The 21,089-nt window shown below is 45.5% G+C and overlaps 1 pseudogene across 1 annotated transcript; it reads left to right on the top strand.

Moving 5' to 3' along the window:
* The first annotated feature begins 7,180 nt into the window (after positions 1–7,180).
* Positions 7,181–19,720, top strand: LOC103744068 (annotated as a pseudogene). Its single transcript, XR_001872748.2, has 2 exons — positions 7,181–7,232; positions 19,350–19,720. The product of XR_001872748.2 is annotated as a putative 60S ribosomal protein L37a (transcript).
* The last annotated feature ends 1,369 nt before the right edge of the window (positions 19,721–21,089 follow it).

Genomic DNA, 21,089 nt, shown 5'->3' with positions numbered 1-21,089 from the left:
CAGGACTAGGTCTTCTAGGGCTCTCAGCCATCCAGTATGAGTTTCAAGGGACCTTATTGTCCCAAGTTTGTTTATTCAGATCTCAAAATACCAAATAACTGAGCCCCTGCCTGAATCTGCTGTTTTTTTAAATGATGTACAAGAGTGATGACAAGTGGTGTCCTGGTTACTGTGCAGGAGAGAAAGGGTTAAGGCAGGTGGGGATGCTGGAAGTGATTTCCCACTTTCATTGATTATTCTCCTCTCCAGGTGTTTTTGTGGCCTTTTTTCCCCTCCCTTGGGGTGGGAGTGGGGGCTGCTGGGTCCACATCGGGCTTAGTTATTGTTTTAATTTTGGTGCTAGCTCCCTGGTGCCCAGGAGTGGATAATGAAAGAGGAAAAGAGAGGTCAGGGTGGTGCCCAGGCAGCAGATTTCTGCCCATCAGATTGGGCCAGGGCGGGTGGGGAAGTGGTGGTGGGGGTTAGGTTAATATCAATAAAGCAACTGGAGTCTCAGAAGTGAGGAGCTGCAGAGTCAAGCACAATGGCTTTGTGCTCTGGGAGCCTAAAAGGACACTTTGCCTGTTCATAGTGAATCTTCAGAATGCAGCTGGGCAAGTGGGCAAAGAGACAATGAGGACATAAGCTGGATGGGTACAACTCAGTGGTAGGAAGCATGAACAAGGAGCAAGGGAGGAGCTGGGCTCAGGTTACTTACTGGCTGTCCATTCTCCACTGCCCTGTGTATTTGCAACCCCATATGGGGTGAATTGGAAGGTGCTGACGCTACTATAGGTAGAAAAAAAATAGAAAAAGGAGACAGAGAAGTAGAGGGATAAGATCACAAGTTTTGGGCTGGAGAGATGGTTCAGTGGTTAAAAGCACTGACTGCTCTTGTAGAGGGCCTGTGTTCAATTCTCAGTACCTACATGGTGGCTAACTCCAGTTCCAGGGGATCCGACGCCCTCTTCTGACCTCCGTGGGCATTACATTCACATGGTATACCTTCATACATGCACGCAAAACACTAATACATACATAAAATAAGAATGAATTAAAAAAACAAATCACAAGCTTTGCCCAGACCCAGGTTCCTGGCTGAATTCTGAGCATTGACTGTGACTTTAGTCAAGTTATTGAACCTTTCCAAGTGTTAGTTTCCTGTTTTCTAAGATGACATCAATAGTGATGTTGATTCCAGTGTCATTGACATTGTACACAGAGGACTCAGCACAGGCCCTGGTATGTGGTGAGCACACAGTACAAGCTGGCTGTCCCTGTTAAGCCTGTTTTCCTCAGCTGTGAAATGGGGATATCAGCTGTAACTTCCCCATAGGAGTCTTAGGGGGAACAAATTAGATAAAGCCTGTAAAGTGCTTAGCACAATGCTTGGTACATAAATAAGCCTTCAATACATGTTAGCTGTTGTTATTATATTATTTTTATCTTTATTGTTCCCTCCTGTCTTGGAACTGGTGATTTAGTTGAGGAGACTGAGGCCAGGCCACTCCCTTCCTCGGCCTTCTAAAGTATTTGGTTCCTTCCACAAGGGTTTCCTGAAGGTCAAGGCCACCTATAGAAAGCTTCCAGTTCTTTTATATCTGGGTGAACAGACTGATACAAGTCCCCAGGAGCTGAGGGGGCTGCTGGACTAGCAAAAGAATGGGCTCTTATGACCCTCTCTGCCTCAGATGCATGTCAACATGGCTGTCCTCACTCTCATTTGCCCCTGCAGTTGAAGGTGGCTAGGCAGTAGAAGAATGCTCACCTGTTTTCTTATGGAAGACTTGGGGCCTGTAGGAGAACAATCTCAGAAACCCTCATCTAACTCTGCCTATGCTCCGCTAAGTCAGCACCAGGATGGGGTGGGGTGATGGAACAGACCAAAAAAGAGGGTAGTTAATGGTTCACACTTGACCTTTCTTCTCCCACCGTCTATCCCCAACCCCAGCAGGCGGGCAGGCTGAGGGGATGAATGGAGTGGAGGGCACGATTTTCACATTAATGGCAGCATATGTTGTGTTTATTGACACCGCAGGGTTGGTGCTTGTGGTGGTTGGGGAGGGGGAGCGCCTGGGAGGCCACAGGCAGGAGGGGCTGGGGAAAGAGGAGGCAGAGGGGAAGGTGCCTCAGGCATGGAGGGGGAGAAGAGAGCCTGGGGCCTGAAGGGAGGGGGGGGAGGCTGGAGCAATATTGTAGCAGGAACACACCAGGTGCTTGCTGTCAGCCTGAACAAAAAGGAAGAGTCAGCAACTCTGGGGGGTGGAGGCAGGGAGCGCCTGTTCCAGCCTTGCAGCCTCTCCCATTAACCCATGCTCTGCCATGCAGCTGCATGTGGAATGGGGATCTGGGATTCTTTTCAGGCCCAGGAGCTCTCTTCCCACAAGCTCTTGTCTTTTCAGAGACACCAGGCAGGTCCTTTTAATCATCTGGGAAATGCTGTTATCTTTGTGGTAAGCAATGGCAGGATTTTCCTTTGCCTGAAGGAAAAAGCAGCCCCTTTCTCTGCTCTACTCGGTCCATGATGAAGGGGCTAGGGTAGTCTTTGGGAAGTTGATAAACCAGAGTGGCAGAGGTCAAATGACCTTGAGCATCTCGTGTGTGTGTGTGTGTGTGTGTGTGTGTGTGTGTGTGTGTGTGTGTAAAAGCAGATAAAAGGGAGTGATGGGTCCTCTACTGGAGGTTGTCTGCAAAGACCCCCTCAATTCCCCTCTCTCTGCTTGAGCTGCAGATTCCTTGCCTCCTGGCGGACCCTCACCAGGAACAGGAGAAGGGAAATATTCTACTCTGTGTTGATGCTTTCAGCTGAGTGTATAGACGGGGCTCATTCAGTTTTCAGCCAGGAAAGCTCTGGGGCTCATCTGTAAATACTCAAGGGTGTAGAAGGTCTGCAGTAAAATGGGTTCTGGACCCCTGTTTTGGTAGGAAATCCTGGGTTCTTGGCTGGGGAGCACAGCTGCAGGTGGATGCTGTTCCCAGTTTCCTGGTTCTCTCTATCAGGCCACTAGAAAGAGAAGTAAGGTGCTTAGGGCTGCATGGGCTGTCAGCATTTTCATTAATTTGGGACCTCCCCAAGTTGTGTGTGTGTGTGTGTGTGTGTGTGTGTGTGTGTGTGCTGATTGGAAGGAGAGAAGACTTGTAAGGGAAGGACTGGTCTTCAACTCCAAAGAGGTAAGAGTTAGGGCCTATGGCCTCACCTCTGGCTGCTGGTTTCCTTCAGTCAAACCTGACATTCTGGAATCTTCCACTTGGACATTAATTTTCATGTTTGCTATTTCAGAGACTATGCTTCAGTCAACCTTGCTGAGCATTCTGGTTCCACATGTTTGGATAATGGACAGGGCTCTTAGAAGCAAAAAGATTATCGGTCCATGACCCACCCACTGAGTCCATCTCTGTCCAGCCACCCAGGTGAATGCAGACATAGAGGCCTAAGTGGGAACCCTCCTCAGCCCTCTCCTCTTGCAGATAGTGCCAACTTGCAGTGCCTGGTCCTTGCAGGCCCTGTTCCATGTCATGGCCTGAAACCCCAGACAGCCATGCAGCTGTGCTGGCTGCTCTCATCCCAGCTCCTCCCTGGGCTCCAGGCCGGCCCACGTTCCCCTTCCCTGGCCCTCTAGGCTCCAGCTGTGCACAGAGCATCCACGGCTAGGCTCCAGCTCGTCAATGGCCCTACTCCCCCATTACCCTGATGTCGGCCCCTCTCCCCCTCGGCTTTATCGGCTCTCAGCCGGCTCTGCCTGGGTAATGAGGGCCCTCCTAATTACCATTGCAGAAACTCCACTTACATTAACAGCTCCATCCGAGGAGCTGCAACATCTGCTGTGCGAAGGCAGGCGCCCCTCCCCCGCCCGCGCTCCCTGGCCCTCGCACCCACTCCCCATTCCCAGCCAAGCCCCAGCGCTCTTCTCCACCTTCTCTGACTCTCTTCTCCAATCCTCCCCTTCTCATTTCTTGTCTCATGCTTTTCCACCATCCTATCAGCCAGGATCCCAGAATAAGAGAAATAGTCAGAGAGACAGGGCCCCAAAGATAACCAAAGATTGAGACATTCTCAGGGACTGGACTAGAACTCCAAGACATCCTTACATTCAGAATCCCAGAAACACAGCCAGGGAACCCAGGAACAAACAGGAAATGGAAGTAGCAGAGACCTTGAAAGAGTTGGAGTTTGGGATGAGGTCAGTTGCCTGTATGTATGGGGGGAGGGCTCCGATGTGCACCAGTGTGCAAAAGTATGTGCAGGGTATGCATGTGTGTGCATGCACATGCATCATGTAGTCCTCATGTTGATGTATCTAAGCATCATGTATGGAGTATTGTGTGCCTGTCAATGTGCCTTTACTTTTACTTATGTATTCATCTGTACATCTATTATGCATTTGCATCATCTTTCCGATTTGTTGATATGAATCTCTGTGCTTGCATTTTGCAAGTGTGTCTCCCTGTGTTTATGCTTGTATTTGTCTATCATATAGGTAATTTTGCATGTACATCATTCAAGTGTGACTTATGCACACATACAATCCAGGTTCCAAGTCCCATGTGCGCATGTGTGGATTCGGGGTGCCTCTGGGAGTGTTTGCATCTCTGCATGCATGCCTATGCATGTGTGTATCATCTGTGTAATTATTTGATGAGACTGGGAGCATGTGTGTGTTCCTGCTCCATGGGGGATGACAGGCAGTTGGGAAGACGCTGAGCCCATTTTATCTGAGGTTAACAGGGGTCACAATTCACTCCTGGAAGTCCCCCACCCTCCTCCCCACCCCATACAATTAAGCCTCAGTGTGGTGGAAAGACAGCCAGCAGACATTAAGAAAGGTCAACAATATTATCAGCTCCTAATCCAATTAGTTACTGTTTATTTGGGAATCCAGCTCCAGGTCAACTTCTAGAAAGGAGGCCTGGGAGAGAAGAGAGTTTGTGATGAGGATGAGCTGAAAGAAACTGTGGGAGGTGCTAGGTTTTGGGGGTGGGAGGTCTGGAAAGCACGCTTAGGTAAGACATCTCCCATTGGTTACTTAGAGCTGGGGAACTCTGGAGATAGGCTCGGCTTTACAGAAGGCGCTGACATCTGAATTTCATCACCAGAGGTTGGGGTGTAAGGAGCCTCCCTCACCCTGAGGGGCTTTCTGCTTCTTTCCAGCCCTAAAGATAAGGAGAGATGGAGACATTCAGAGGGGCAAGATCAGAACAAGAGACAACTGCTTCGGGCAGTGGCCAGCTTCCCCTGGGATTCGAAGAGTCAGAGGAGGCGATGTTGGTAAATGCGCTATTAGCTTTTGAAGCCACTTCATTAATCCTGCCCTCTATTTTATTTTCCCTCTTCTCTTCCCACATGCTTTTCTAAGTGAAAGCAGGACCTCTACTTACTCCCACTTGAGGGCATGCAGGGGCCCTCACTTAGAGTCCCATGGCCTCTGCTACTGAGTATGAAGAGTAAGGGAAACCAAGTGAGCAGCTCAATAGACCAAAGGCCCCGGGCAGAAGGGGAACAGCTGGGTGGTCTTTGCCCTGTTCTGAGCCTCTTTCACATCTCAGACCTCAAGCTAGGGGAAGGGGACTAGAAGGAAGAAGAGAGTTTATTGAGCTCTTAGGTTAGATCCTAGGGTACCTCTGGCAGCTTAGCAGTCAGGGCAGGCAGGAACAGAATGTCTCTACATGAAGCTAAATGAGGGTAAGAGGAACAGTCTGCCAGCTCTTTTGCTGTTGTTGTTTTGAGACAGGGCCTCACTATGTAGCACTGGCTGGCCTGGAACTCCTGTGTAAATTAAACTGACCTTGTACTCACAGAAATCTGCTTGCCTCTGCCTCCTGAGTGCTGGGATTAAAGACATGTGCCACCATGCCTGGCTCTTTTGCTGTTTCTTGACATAAAGAACATAGAACATGGACCAGCTACTTGCTCTTCTTTACCCCCCCCAGCCCCCTCTTCCATTTGGAGACCCTAATGAGCTGCTTTCACTCCCTGCCCTTTCCAAGCACATGTGCACAAACATGCATATGCACATGCATAATATGCACATGCACATAGACTCCTGAACCTGCTTTCAAGGCTCTATGTCAGAGATAACCAGGCTATGAGGTAGACAGAGAGTGGTCCAAGTGTCATACAGAAGAATCCCCTGAGGGTGTTCCCCATTTCCATCCCTCAGAAAGATGATGATGCCCTAGATCTTTACCCCAGCAGTTCTTTCCCTTAACCTGAGCATGGGCATCACCCAGAGAAATTCTTAAAAGATGTACATGCCCAGGTGCCACTCAGATCAACCAGGTCGCCAGGATTAAGCACCTGGAAGTTATATATTTCATAAAACTCTGCAAGAGATGGCCACAGTTAGAAAACCTTATCAAGTTAAAAATGATAATTTATTATCTTCAGGAGGCTCAGGCAGGAAGATTGTGAGTTCCAGGCCAGCCTGGGCTACATAGTAAGACCTTGTCCCCCAAAACAAACCAAAAAAATTATAATTTACTAACAACAAAGCACTACCTCTTATTCTTTCACTTAGCTATATTATTGTCTACATTTTATGGATGAGGAAACTGAGGCCCAAGTGACTAAGGTCTGTGATTTCTTCCTCCCTTCATCCCTCCTTTTTTTCTTCCCTCCTCCTTCCCTCCCTTTCTCCTTTCCTCTTTCCCTGCCTCCCTTTCTTTCCTTATCAAAGAACAGGTTTGATTTCAGCCACATGATGCCAGTGAGAAGCCCTCCATGGGTCTGCACTGATGCAAGAGCTCCCTCCTCTGTGTTGTCTGCCCTAAGCACAGCCTCTTCATGGGCATCAACTCATTAAACACAGCAGTCCTTTGTTAAACTCTTACTTAGGCACTATGGAACATCTCAAGAGGAATAAGCAAAGCTCTTGGTCCTTACTATGTGGCAGGAGAGAGGCAACATGACACATTTGGACATATTTGAACAGAGATACTATTCTGTGTTTGTACACTCGTTCTGTGACTTATCACCATGTCACCTTGTTCAGCTAATTAGTCACCCAGAACCTCACTTGAAAGTAGAGGTAATAATACCTTCTTTCAGAGGCTGGGTGTGGCTCCATGGTAGAGTATGTGCTTAGCATGCATAAGGACTTAGGTTCAATTTCCAGAACCAAAAGAATTTCTTTTTTGTGTTTTTGAGACGGAGTCTCCCTGTAGCCACAACTGGCCTGGAACTCGCTATGCAGACCAGGTTGGCTTTGAATTCATAGAGAGCACCTGCTACTGTCTCCTGAGTGCTGAGATTAAAGGTGCGTACAACCATGCCCAGCCTCCAAAAGAAACTTTGCATACTTTCATAGGGAAAGAGAATATACTTTCTAAAGTTATTGGGATTAAAGACATGGATACTATGTTCCTAGAGCCACATCTGATCCAAAAGGTAATAAATATTGGTATGAAATCTAGAGAAATAACTGTTATCCTCACTGGAATGGCTAAACTAAAAAGACTGACAATACTGGAGCAACTAGAACTCACCAACTTCTGAGACAGTAAGTTGGTAGAGTCACTTTGGACAAATGTTGAGCAGTACTATGTAACAGTAAACATATGTGCATCCTACCCCTCAACAAATCTGCTCCTGGGAAATAAATACTTGTGTTCAGCAAAAGCCCAAGACTATTCACAGCCAACAACTTTGTAATCACCTCAAAACAGAATAACCCAGTTTCTCCATCAACCATAGAACAGGCAAGAACATTGTGGCATATTCTCACACAGGAATGCTCAAAAGCAAAGGAAAAGAATAGACAACTGGAAAAAAAAAAAAAGAAGAGAAAACTAGGGGCTGGAGAGATGGTTCAGTGGTTAAGAGAACTGGCTGCTTTCCCAGAGGACCGGGGTTCGATTCCCAGCACCCATGTGAAGGCTAACAACCATTTGTAACTCCAGTTCCTGATGCTTTCTTCTGGTCTCTGTGGGCATTGTATGACATGGGTACACTTTCATACAAGCAGGCAACACCCTCATACACATAATAAAAATAAATCAAAAAGATTTTAAAAAGAATAGACAACTGAAAAATACAATAATCAAGTAAATCTCACAGATGCAGAGTTGCATGAAATAAGAAGAGCATATACTGTATGATTCAGTTATATAAGTTTCAATAACAAGAAAAATTAATATGTGATGATATGTTAGAATAGAAAAGAGGCAAAGGGGATCCTCTGGGGAATTAGAAATATGTCTGTCTTCATCTGGCTAGAGGTAACACATAGGTGTGTGTGTGTGTGTGTGTGTGTGTGTGTGTGTGATTTTTTGCATTTGACTGTATATAAGACTTCAATTTTAAAATCATTATGCTATCAGACTGCCTAAAATAGACACCCTGGGAGGAGTAAAAAGTTCTATAGGACTCACTGGAAAAGGTGCGCTTCATAGGTGATGTGCTAGAGCGATTAGGACAGTTTTGGTAAGCAGAGGTCTTTGCTATAGGCCCAAGAGGAAGGGTGAGATATTGCCAGGTGGAGTAGGAACGAGCTGTTGAGAAGACAGAGTTTTCCAGCTGGGGTGTCATTATGTGAAGAGTGGCAGGGAGAGGAATGCTACACCGCAAATTTGAGATGACATCAGTCAGACTCTCCCTGCACACCAGTTGAGAGACTTGTGTTTAACTGGCACCACCACAGTTTGTTTTTTTTTAATTAAAAAAAAAGTTTTATTCCTTTTTATGTATATGAGTGTTTTGTCTACATGTATGTAAGTGCACCCACATGTACATTGTGTAATACCCACAGAGACCAGAGGAGGGTGTAAGTTGTTAGTTGCCTTGTGGGTGCTGGGAATCGAACCCCATCCTCTGCAAAACCAGCCAGTGTTCTTAACCTCTGAGTGCCATCTCTCTAGCCCCAGCACCACAGATTTGAGCAGAGCAGGGTTATAATGGAGTATGCTTTAGGTGATACATGTGACAGCTAGCAGATTAGCATTAAGGCTGCGACAAGGACCCAGCAACAGAAACTGTGGGTCTGTGGCAGCCCTCATGGCACTGAATCCTGGGCCTCAGCTCAGGCCTTTGGGTGACAGGATCATGTTCCAGAAAGAGCCAGAGTGAGGTCACAGGAGTAGGCCAAAGTGGTGGTTAGAAGAGGGCTCAGCTGAATTTAGAGTCCTCAGGGAGAAAGGCCCTTTCCAAGCCCCTGCTGGGGACATCTGTGGCTGTTGCTTCAGCATTACTTTCTCCCTCAGCAGGAACATTGTACTGTGGCCCTCTGAGCCATCCCCTCTACCTGCCTCAAGTTTCCGGCAGGGCCCAGCACTGTGCAGATAGAGGAGATGAGGAGAAAGTATATAGAGCAAATAGAGGTCACCCCACCAAGACAGCAAATGACTACAGGAAGCCCACAGGAAAATTCTCGGAAAACAGAATAGCAGAAAAAACTGGAAGGCAAGTGTTATCTGCCGGCATTTGCCTCTTTCTGAACCTCTTGCTCCTATGTGGTATTGGGCAAGTTTTCTTCTGTGTCTTGCTCCAGTGAGTGGAGGATAATGCCACTATCTGTTTCATGGAGTTACTATGAGGAGGAAATGAAGCATCCACAGCATATGCAGTAACAGTCTTCAGGGTGTGGTGGCACACCAGGCATGGAGGCCTGTACCTGTAATGCCAGCAGTTTGAGCAAGAAAATGGCAAGTTTGAGGACAGCCTTGGTGAGGCCTTGTCTCAAAAACAGAAACAAGGAGAATGGAGAGATGGCTCATTAGTTAATAGCTCTTACTAGGTCTTCCAGAGGACCCAAATTTGGTTCCCAGCACCCACATTCTATGACTCACAATCACCTATTAACTCTAGTTTCAGGAGATCTAACGCCCCCTTCTGGCCTCCTCAGGCACCTGTACTCATGTGCACATACCCACACACAGATACACTCACACATATACATAATTAAAAATAAAAAATAAACCTTGAAAAAAAACCCAAGGTGCTAGAGATGTAGCTCAGCTGGTACAGTACTTACCTAGCATGCACAAAGCCCTGGGTTTGATTGCTAGCACCACATAGCCAGGTATGGTGATGTACACCTGTAACCCCAGCACTCAGGATGTAGAGGCAGGAGAATCAGAAATTCAAGGTCCATGTGGGCTGGGATGTAGTTCTGTTGGTAGAGTGCTTGTCTAGCATGCATGAAGCCCAGGGTTTGATCCCCAACATCAAATAAATAGGGTGTGATGTGGCTCAAGAAATAGAGGTAGGAAGTTCAAGGTCATTCTTGGCTACATCATGATTTTGAGGCCAGCCTAGGCTATGAAAAAAAAAGTTCAAAGTCCTCCTTAGCTACTAAGAAAGTTTGAGGGCCACCTAGGATATATGAGACCTTGTCTTAAAAATAGATCACTCCCAGGCTGGAGAGATGGTCCAGTGGTTAAGAGCACTGAATGTTCTTGTAGAGGGCTTGGGTTCATTTCCCAGAACCCACATGGAAATAATGTGTTCCAGATCTGACATCCTCTTCTGGCCTCCTCCATCATTGCACAACATGGGTGCACTTACATATATGCATGCAAAACACTTATACATGCAAAATATAAATAAATAAATAAGTAAATAAACAAACTAATTAATTAATTAATTAATTTAAAAAATATACCACTCCCAAGGCTCAGGAAAAATCTCAGAAGAGGGGTAGAAGAAATTTAAGAGTCAGAGGCTGGAGAGGAATGCTGTAAAATGCTGTTTTCTGGACATGGCTTGGCCATTACACTCATGAACTCACAGCAGCTGTGGTAACCAGCATAAGACCAAGCCATTCAAAATTCCAGCACAGATAGGGGAGGGGGTCATGAGGCTCTAATCTTGACTGAGGAGCTATTGGCAACTGATGGCTGCTGGGGGAGGGATTGTCATTTTTCTTTGGCCACTGATAGGTTGCTTATGCTCCAGTGGATGAGCCATGCACACATGGGCATCACTAGTCAGACTCAGTGGGGAAAAAGAAGAGGACAGAAAGTTGAGAGAGGGATGTGTTGGGTAGATCCAGGGGAGTTGAAGGGGGGGGAAATTGGGGGATGGATATGATCAAAGTACATTGTATATGTGTATGAAATATTCGAAAAATAAGTAAAATATTATCTATCCAAAAAGAAAAAAAACAGAAAAGGGGGGCAGCTTGGGAGATGGCTCAGTCGGTAAAGTGATGGCAATGCAAGCATGAGGACCTGTGTTTGGTCCTCAGCACCAATGTAAAAAGTTAGGTGAGGGGCTGGAGAGATGGCTCAGTGGTAAAGAGCACTGGCTGCTCTTACAGAGGGCTCTTGCTCCCAGCACCCACATGGTGGCTAGCAACTGTCCTTAATGTCCAGCACCAGGGGATCCAATGCCTTCTTCTGGCCTCTGTGGGCACACACACACACACACACACACACACACACATACAGAGGCACACAGATACAAACAAATAAAATTAATTTAAAAATATTTTATTTATTATTTTTATTTTATGTGTATGTGTGTATTGCCTGCATGTAGGTAAGTGCACCTGTGTTGTGTAATGCCCCTGGAGGACAGAAGAGACTGTTGGATCCCCTTGAACTGGAGTTACAGACAGTTGTTAGCTGCCATGTGGGTGCTGGGATTTGAACCCAGGTCTTCTGCAAGAACAGCCAGTGTTCTTAACCTCTGAGCCATCTCTCCAGCTCCCTAAAATTAATTTTTTAAAATGTTAGGTGAGGTGGTGTGTGTCCATAACCCCAGCACTTAAGGGGAAGGAGGTAGGAGGCAGAGACAGATCCTTAGAGCTTATTGGACAGCCTAATGGAACTGATGAGTTTCAGGTTCAGTGAGAGGCCCTGTTTAAAAAAATAAGGTGGAAGACTGACCAGATAGCTCAGTGGTTAAAGGCACTTGCTGTGCAAGCCCGATGACCTGAGTTTAATCCCTGGAACCCATGTAAAGGTAGAAAGAGAGAACCAACTCCACATGGTTGTCCTCTGACCACACACATATGTGTGCCCCCAATAGTAGTAGTAGTAGTAGTAGTAGTAGTAGTAGTAGTAGTAGTAGTAGTGGTAGTAGTAATAAAGTTTAAAAATAAGGAGGACTGCTAGGCATGGTGGTGCACACCTTTAATCCCAGCACTCGGGAGGCAGAGGCAGGTGGATCTCTGTGAGTTCAAGGCCAGCCTGGTCTACATAGTGAGTTCCAGGACAGCTGGGGCTACAGGGAGACCCTGTCTCAAAAAGACAAAAATAAAATAAAATAAAAATAAGGTGGACATACACACAAACATATGCACACACATATACCATACACATAAAAAAGAAAATAAATGTTAGCAATGGTATTAGAGGTGTTTCTCTCTTTCTCTCATCTCTTTAAACTTATTTCCTATAAGCATGGGCTGCTTCACTAAACAGGGTGGAAGGAAAGGGGGAAGGAAAAGAAGCTGATGATAGAAACATGTTTGGAGAAGCAGCCAGAGCAATTGACACTTCTGTTCAAGAACATTGTTCCAGAACCTGATGAAGGGGCTGTCCCCACAGGCCTGGTAGGAGCAGGACTGAGTTTGAATCTTGAAGGGTAAGAGAGATGAATGTCAGCTAGTGATAGTATCTACAGACAGATCTGACATTTTTAATAAAAAGTCATCTTTCCAGAATAAAAACAGTGTAGGACAGATTCGGTGTTTCATGTGGACTGGTTTTGGATCATCTCACAGATTCCTAGAATTATTAGTATTGAGTATAATTAAGGCACAAAGTAAGCCAGGCCTCTGGCTGCAAAATTCAAATTAATCATGGGGAGGTAGCTTGTTTCCTATTTCAAAGTGATAGAAGGAATCCCTCTCCAATTTCACATTCTGTTTGGAGCACTGGCTATCTAATGTCAAGTTGTTACCCAGCTTATTTGTCTCTACTACACCCCTGGTTTCAAGTTATCACCATTTCCCCGTTTTTCTTTTATAATTTTGGGACTACAGGATAAAAATGAGGAGTTCAAGCAGAAATGCTGTGGCATTTTTTTTTTTTTACAAGTCTTTCAATAAGCTGACCTTCAAAGGCTGATGATGTGGCTCAATGGTAGAACACTTGCCCAGCATATGTGAGACCTTGGGTTAAATCTCCTGGACAAAAACAAAAAAGAAAAAAACTGTAAATTTTTTGAAAACCCACCAAGTGCTCATTAGGTGACAGTTTCTGTATGTTGTCACTGGTGACTGCCAAAACTTTGCAGGATAAATATCATTACCCTAATTATGAGACCACTCTGATAAGTAAGTTACCCAACATCTTTCTGCAAAGGTGAGATCTGAATCCCATGTTGAAATGACTTTTTCATATTTATTTATTTATTTATTTATTTATTATTTTTTATCTTTTTGAGACAGTGGCTCCCTGTAGTCCCAGCTGGCCTGGAACTCTCTATGTAGACCAGGCTGGTCTCAAACTCACAGAGATCTGCCTGCCTCTGCCTCCCAAGTGCTGGGACTTAAGGCATGTGTCACCACGCCCAGTTCGAGATGACTTCTTTCTGCTAACTTTGCAGACTATTTTCTGTGTGAGATATTGTACAGTTAGGTACCCAGGTCAGAACCTCCTACCTCAAGCAGGACTAAACCAGGCAGGGCCCCTGTTTCCCATCCTTTTTTTCTCCCAGGTTATTGTAAGAAACCCAGTCCCTGGCCTCCTCCCCAGACCTCCTCCCTGCAGGTTGGCTTCAGGCACTAGTCCCTGCCCCAGCCAATCAGCACTCCTTTCTCCTTTCTATCTCCAGGACTGTTGACACCTGTCTCCTCTTCTGCCTGCCCTCACCATCTATCAGCAGCATTTTAAGCTCTGCTACAGCCCCTCAAAGTTGCTAAATCCCCTATTTGGTTTGGTTCCACTACAGCTCTTCCTGCATGGAGGGACCCAATGGGATACAGGGAAATTATACACGCAATAAAGAGCTGATTTGCTCTGATAATTGTGATAATGATACTACCTCTACCTTCCCATGCACACACACAGCCATACATGCACAGCATATCACACCCATCCTCTCATTCTATACCCTATTCAGTCCTGGCTGCTTCCATGCAGCGCACATCTGAAGGATGCTCTCCAGTCTGGTTCCTTATTCACTTCACTAAAGGAAACATCTGGAAATTCTCTAGCTCCCCCACAGCCTGCTTCCTACTTCCATGGTATATGGGGGCACTCCCCAGTGGGGCATTTACCAGCTGTGTCCTAAGGGCCTATCTTCTATGGCGTCATTAGACGACGAGTAGGAACAGTACCTTAAGTTCACTGACCAACCCAGCACAGGACTTGGCAGATGGGGGCTCCTCCCTGACCTTGCTGAATGAGTGAGGGCATGATTAAAATGCACACATCACTATACTCAACCCCTCAAAGACACACACCCATCTTGGGATATCTCCTACTCCAATTTACCCACATGTTGCCTTTCTGAATTCTTTAAGACTTACACACACAGCATATGATGGAGTCATTCATGACACAGTTGGAGCACATGGACCATTGTGGACAGCTGCTTGGGATTCTCCTGAGCTAGGTGTATGGGGAAAGGAGGGAAGATCTAGAAGGGAGCGTGTATTGAGCATGGCTGAGTATATTAATATAACATTATATATATATATATAAAATGTAACATGATAAGCACGTGGGCATGTGAATGAGTGTTGTATGAATGTGTACATAGGTTGATCTGTGGTCATGTGCATGAATAAATATTTGTGGATGTCTGAATGAGCATGTCTGTGTGCCCACATCCATGTGCACATAAGCCTGGGGTTTCCAAACCATCTTATTCTCCACACTACTATAACAAGGAAAAGTTAGGGTTCTGTTCCAATTTCTTCTCCACACCTGTCCCCTAGTCAACTCCTTTAAAGAAGTTTTTTTCAGTCTCCCTGTTTTTTTTTTTGCAGCCTAGGGAGTTTTGGAAAGAAAGAGGGAGATGAGGTGAGAGGAGAGGAGGAGTTCTCACTTTCAAGGCCAGCTCTGCCCTCCTAATCCTGGTCAATGCTCCATCTGCTTCTACCTCCCTCTACTATGGGTCCCCACAATCCACATCCAGGAGGAAGCAAAGTCTCACCTGGAAGTATCTTCCCTGGATAAGGGTGAAGCAGGACCTCTAGGCCTCCTTGGTTTGCTGATTACCCATATGCAGTCACCTCTCTGTCCCTGCTGGCAAACCCTGGTCACTGTGGCTTGGTGCTCTTCCTGGTTCCCTTCTCACTTCTAACCTGGTGTGTTGGCTCAAGTGTCACTGTGCAGCCTGCCTTCAGTCATTGTCCCTAGCTCCCTTTCCTCCAGCCTTCCCCAGAGCCTGGTCCTTGGACATTATTTCTCTGGGAGATCTCAGACATCGTTTCTGAGCCTATGCTGACTTAGTCATTTTCCCAAGGTGGAGCCCTCTCCTGGGCAAACTCTGTCATTGTCACAGCTTCTCGCCTCTGTGAGAGACTGACTGTGCCTTCACCAAAAGCCGGCCTCTCTTCTGCTACCAGAAAGTCCTGCTCACATGTCCTCCTGAGACATGCAAGTCCCTTTTGTGCCCCCTCCTCATCTGAACCTCTATGGGACCCCATGCCCTGGTGGCTGCCTGCAGCAGCCTTGCACTCTCCTTTGACAGGCTTCCAATCAGAGAAGGCACACAAACAGCTGACTCCTTCACAGGTACAAGCTGGGTCCTTTGTTTTTACAACACTAACCTGCTGGTGGTACCCATTGTACTCCACTGTTCCAGGATGAAGGTCCAAACCTTCAAGATCCTGCTGGCCTCTGCTGATCTCTGGTCTCCTCTGTCTGTTACCATAACCCCCCTGCACTCTCTGAGACCCAGATACAGGGTATTCTTTAAGCATTCATTAAACAAAAATTCCTTCAATAAATTTTTTTTGAGACAGTCTTGGTAGCTCCAGCTAGCCTGGAACTCACTATGTAGAACAGGCTGACCTTAAACTCAGAGTTCCTACTGTCTCTGCCTCCCAAGTGCTAGGATTAAAGGCATGTGGCACCACACCCACCTTATGGATTTTTCAACTCCAGACCTCCTCTGCAGGCCTCGGGATCTTGGGTCCTGCCTTACTCTAAAATGTGTTTCCCTCTTCTCTTTACCTGTTTTTTTTTTGGTCTTTTTGAGGCAGGGTCTCCCTGTAGCCCCAGCTGTTTCGTAGACCAGGCTGCGTTGAACTCACAAAGCTCCGCCTGCCTCTGCCTCCCAAGTGCTGGGACTACAGGCGTGCACGCCACCACGCCCAGCCTCTTTACCTGTTTAATTCCTTTTCACCTTTCAGAACCTACTCAGTGTCAGTTCTCAGAACAGCCTTGCCCGCATTCCTAAAGCAGACAGGCCCTCCTGCTACCACATCCGCTCACAATGCCAGGAACACCTCCTTGTGGGCTTATTACACTTGTGCTTTTATGTTGATGGGATTATTTCATTTCATGTCTGGCTCACTGGAGAATTGTAAGATGCGAAGTCTATTTTTATGCATCAGTGAATCAACAGGGCAGTATCTGCTATCTCGGGGCCTTTGATAAATATTTGAGGGATGAATGAACAGCAGTCTCACGCTGGACAAGAAGAGAATTTTCACCAAAAAACAGGTGCTTCTTGCTTAGCATCTGAGTTCTTACAGAGCATCACTCATCTGCTCAAGAGCTTTCAGGGACAGAGGATGAGAAGTTAAAAGGAGGGTAAATGTGATCAAAATATACTGTGCGTGGATGCAAATGTCACAATGAAATGTTGTTGTTGAGACAAGGTCTTGCTGTGTAACCCAGGTTGGCCTCAAACTCTCACTACTCCTCCTCAGCCCCCCAAATGCTGAGACCATGGGCATGAGCCACCACATTTAGCTTCAAAATGTTTTGTTTTGTTTTTGTATTGTGTTTTGTCTTTCTGAGACAGGTCTCATGTATCCTGGTTCAGCTTCAAATTTGACAGGTAGCTGAGGACAACCTTGAATTTCTGAACCTTTGGTCTCCAACTCCTGAGTTCTGAGATTACAGGTGTGTGCCATCATGTCTTGCTGATTCAGTATTGGAGATTGAGCTCAGGGCTTTGTGCATACACAATATGGACGTACATTCCTAGCCCCCTCCCAATTTTAAAATTTATTGTTATTATTATTATTTCATATATGTGTGTGACTGAAGTTATGTGCATGCCACCATACATGTGTGGAGGTCAGAGAATAACTTTATGGGTTTTTTTTGAGACAGGGACTCACTATGTAACCCTGACTTACTTGGAAATCATTATGTAGACTAGGCTGGCCTCAAATTCACAGAGATCCACCTTCCTCTGCCTCCTGAGTGCCTGGATTAAAGCCATGAACCACCACTCCTTAATGCTGGCCAGAGGACAACTTAAAAAAATTTTTTAAACTTATTTTTATTTATGTGTATGAGTGTTTTACATGCATTTGTGTGTGCAATGCCCAGAGATCAGAAGGCGGCTTAGAATCCCTCTAGAACTAGAGTTAAGGATGGTTATCTGCCATATGGGTGCTGGGAACTGCAAGAGCAGTCAGTACTTTTACCAACTGAGTCATCTCTCCAGCCCCCAGAAGACAATTTAAAAAATTGTTTAAATTTATTATTTTATGTGTATGAGGGTATTGCTTACATGTAGGTAGGTTCACTCATGTCATGCAATGTCCAAGGAGGTCAGAAGAGGGCATTGGATCCCTTGGAACTGGAGTTAAGGACGGCTGTTAGCTGCCATGTAGATGTTGGGAATCAAACCTGGGTCCTCTGCAAGAGCAGCCAGTGCTCTTATTCACTGAGCCATCTCTCTAGCCCCCAAGAGGAAGGCTTTTAAGAGATATTTCTCAGGCCTGGAGAGATGGCTCAGCAGTTAAGAGCACTGACTGCTCTTGCAGAAGACTCAGGTTCGATTCCCAGCAACCATATGGTAGCTAATGACCATCCATAACTTCAGGTCCAGGGCATTTGACACCTTCTTCTTACCTTCACAGGCATTGCATGACACAGGTATACTTATACACATGCAGGGAATACACTCATACACATAAAATAAAAGTAATAACAAACTTTAAACAAGGAGCTACTTTTCTCCTTCCATCATAGATTTCTAGAACCAGACTCAGGTCATTAGGCTTCCATGACAAGTGAGTTTAATGAACCACCTCCTTTTCCACTTTCGTACTTTCTAAAGAACTTTCTGGGGAATCCCTATGACCTCGCAAACTATAAGGCTCAAGTCTTCTCTTTGTATATTTCAAGAATTCCAAGTTGATTTTCTTTCTTTCCTTCTTTCTTTAAAAAAACTATTCATTTATTTATTTTCTGCAAGTGTGGGGTATATGCCATAGTGCATGTATGAGGTTCTCTCCCCACCTCCAGTCCCCCCGACCCCTGCTCACTTTAGAGTAGGGGTTGAGACAGTGTTCTACTATGTAGCCCTGACTGGCCTGGAGCTCATTATGTAGACCAGCTTGGCCTCAAAATGCCCCTGCCTCCAGAGTACTGAGATTAAAGGCATGCTCAGTTCTGTCCTTCAACCACCTGGGGATCCAATTCTGCTGTCAGGCTTGGCACCATGTACCTTTACCCACTGAGCCATCTCGTAAGCCCTGTTTATTTTGAGATATATCTCTCATAGCCCAGATTGGCCTTGAACTCCTGTGTAGCTGAGGATGACCTTGCATTCCTGATCCTCCCTCTATCTCTTGAGTGCTAGGATTATAGGCATATACCACCACATCTGGCTTACCATTTCATTTTCTATCACTATCCCTTGCTTCTACCAAGCAAATTCGGCAGCCCATAAACACATCCCAATTAATGTGACTTTGTACCATTCTCTCTACCTGGAATAACTCTCATTTCATGTTTACCGTCCTTTAAATTCTACTCATCCATCCTCTGAGGCCATGATCAAGTCCCAGCTATCACATTAAGTCTTTCCTCCCGTTTGGCACTTGCTGAGCTCCTATGACCTTTACTCTTTGTTCATCCAGAATATCACAGGCTGCTAACTTTGCTTGTTTGTGCAATGGAGAGAATGAACCTAGAACCTTTTCTTTGTTAGGCAGTTGTTCTGTCCCTGAGTCACACTCTCAGCCCTAGGACTGTTGGCCTTGGGAGGAGCACAGTGATTCCTGGTTTTACCTGAGTCTGAGCAACTGCCAAACCCTGTTTCCCAAATTCTGGTATTAGGCAACAGCTTCACGATTCACATCACATCTCTATTCTACCTAGAATGGTTATTTACTCAGTATTTTTCTTTAAATCAGTGTGCTATTTTCACTCCAGTATGCTCATCATTTAAAAAATACTTTATAGTGCTACAACAACAGCGTGATCAGATATGGTTGCCCCAAATAAAAAGTAACTAGACACATAAGTAAGATAAAAACTGTTTTTAAAATTCTGGTTGGGCTTTCCAGGCTCAGGCCTACGTCACGGCGACATGGCTAAATGCACCAAGAAGGTCAGGATCGTGAGTAAATACGGGACCTACTTTAGAGCCTCCTTCTGGAAAATGGTGTAGAAAATTGAAATCAGCCAGCGTGCCAAGTATACTTGCTCCTTCTATGGCAAGACCAAGATGAAGAGACGGGCTGTTAGCATCTGGCACTGTGGTTCCTGCATGAAAACAGTGGCTGGTGGAGCCTGGACCTACACCACCACTTCTGCCGTCACAGTCAAGTCTGCCGTCAGAAGACTGAAGGAACTGAAAGACCAGCAGAAGTGCTGCTGTTTGGAACATCCCCAGCCTGCAATAAATGGATTAATTTATGCAACAAAAATAAAATAAAATTCTGATTTTTGCTGAGAGGTCTTGGGTTGAGACCTCATCCCTCGTTGTTAAAAAGAAAAGCCAGGGGGCTGGAGAAATGGTTCAGTGGATAAAAACACTGGCAACTCTTGCAAGGACCTGGTTTGGTCCCAGCAGCCACATGATGGCTAACAACCATCAGTAACTCCAGTTAGAGGGGATCCAATGCCCACTTCTGGCCTCCTCCAGCATTGCATGACTCAGGTGCCTTTACATACATGCAGGCAGAACATTCAAACACATAAAATTAAAAAAAAATTTAAGGGGCTGGAGAGATAGCTCAGTGGTTAAGAGCACTGACTGCTCTTGCAGAGGACCCGGGTTCGATTCCCAGCACCCACATGGCGGCTACAAACCATCCTTATTAACCACAGATGGTGGTGCACAGCTGTCATCTCAGCACTTGGAAGATAGAGGCAGGGGGATCCAGAGTTCTGGACCAGCCTGAGCTACATGAGACCTTGTCTCAAAAAACAACTGGGCATGGTGGTTGCACGCCTTTAAGCCCAGTGCTTGGGAGGCAGAGGCAGGTGGATCTTTGTGAGTTTGAGGACAGCCTGGTCTACATAATGAGTTCCAGGACAGCTGGGGCTACAGTGAGACCCTGTCTCAAAAAGACCAAAATAATAATGATTAATAATAATAAAAACTTTTTTAAAATGAGGCCAGCTTGGTCTACATAGTGAGACCCTGTCTCAAAAACAAAACACAAAAACCAGGCAAACAGCTAGGTATGATGGCACACACCTTTCATCTCAGCACTTGGGAGGTAGAGGTTGGTGGATCCTTAAGAGTTAGAAGACAGCCTGGTCTATACAAGGAAAAGTTCCAGGCTAGTCTTTTTTTTTTTTTAAAAAAAAAAAAAAAAAAAAAAAAAAAAAAAAAAAAAAAAAATCAAACAAAAAAAAACAATCAAATCAAATAAAAACTAGTGGGAAAGAGATATATTTTTATTGCACTAAAATATGTATTTGACCATGTTAACAGTTTGCAGTTCAGTGGCATTGATTCCATTCACACTGTTGTGCTGTGGTCACCACCATCTATCTTCAGAGCTCTTCATCTTCCCAAACTGAAGCTGTATACCTAAGATGCTACTCTCCATTCTCTTTCCCACCTCAGCCCCTGGCAAACACCACCCACTCCTGTGTCTGTGAATCTGAACACACTCTAGATTCCTGATGTCAATATGTATCCTCTTGTGACTGGCTCATTTCACCTAGCATAATGTCCTCCAGATCCATCCATGTTGCAGCCTGGGTCAGAATCTTCTTCTGGCTAAAAATTGAATAGCATGCCATTGTATTCATAGTCCAGGCTAATCTTACTTTAAAATATTTTAATAACT

This window comes from Nannospalax galili, unplaced genomic scaffold, assembly GCF_000622305.1.
Source record: "Nannospalax galili isolate Female #2095 unplaced genomic scaffold, S.galili_v1.0 scaffold161, whole genome shotgun sequence".
NCBI lineage: Eukaryota > Metazoa > Chordata > Mammalia > Rodentia > Spalacidae > Nannospalax > Nannospalax galili.
This window is presented reverse-complemented; position numbering and strand designations above follow the sequence as displayed.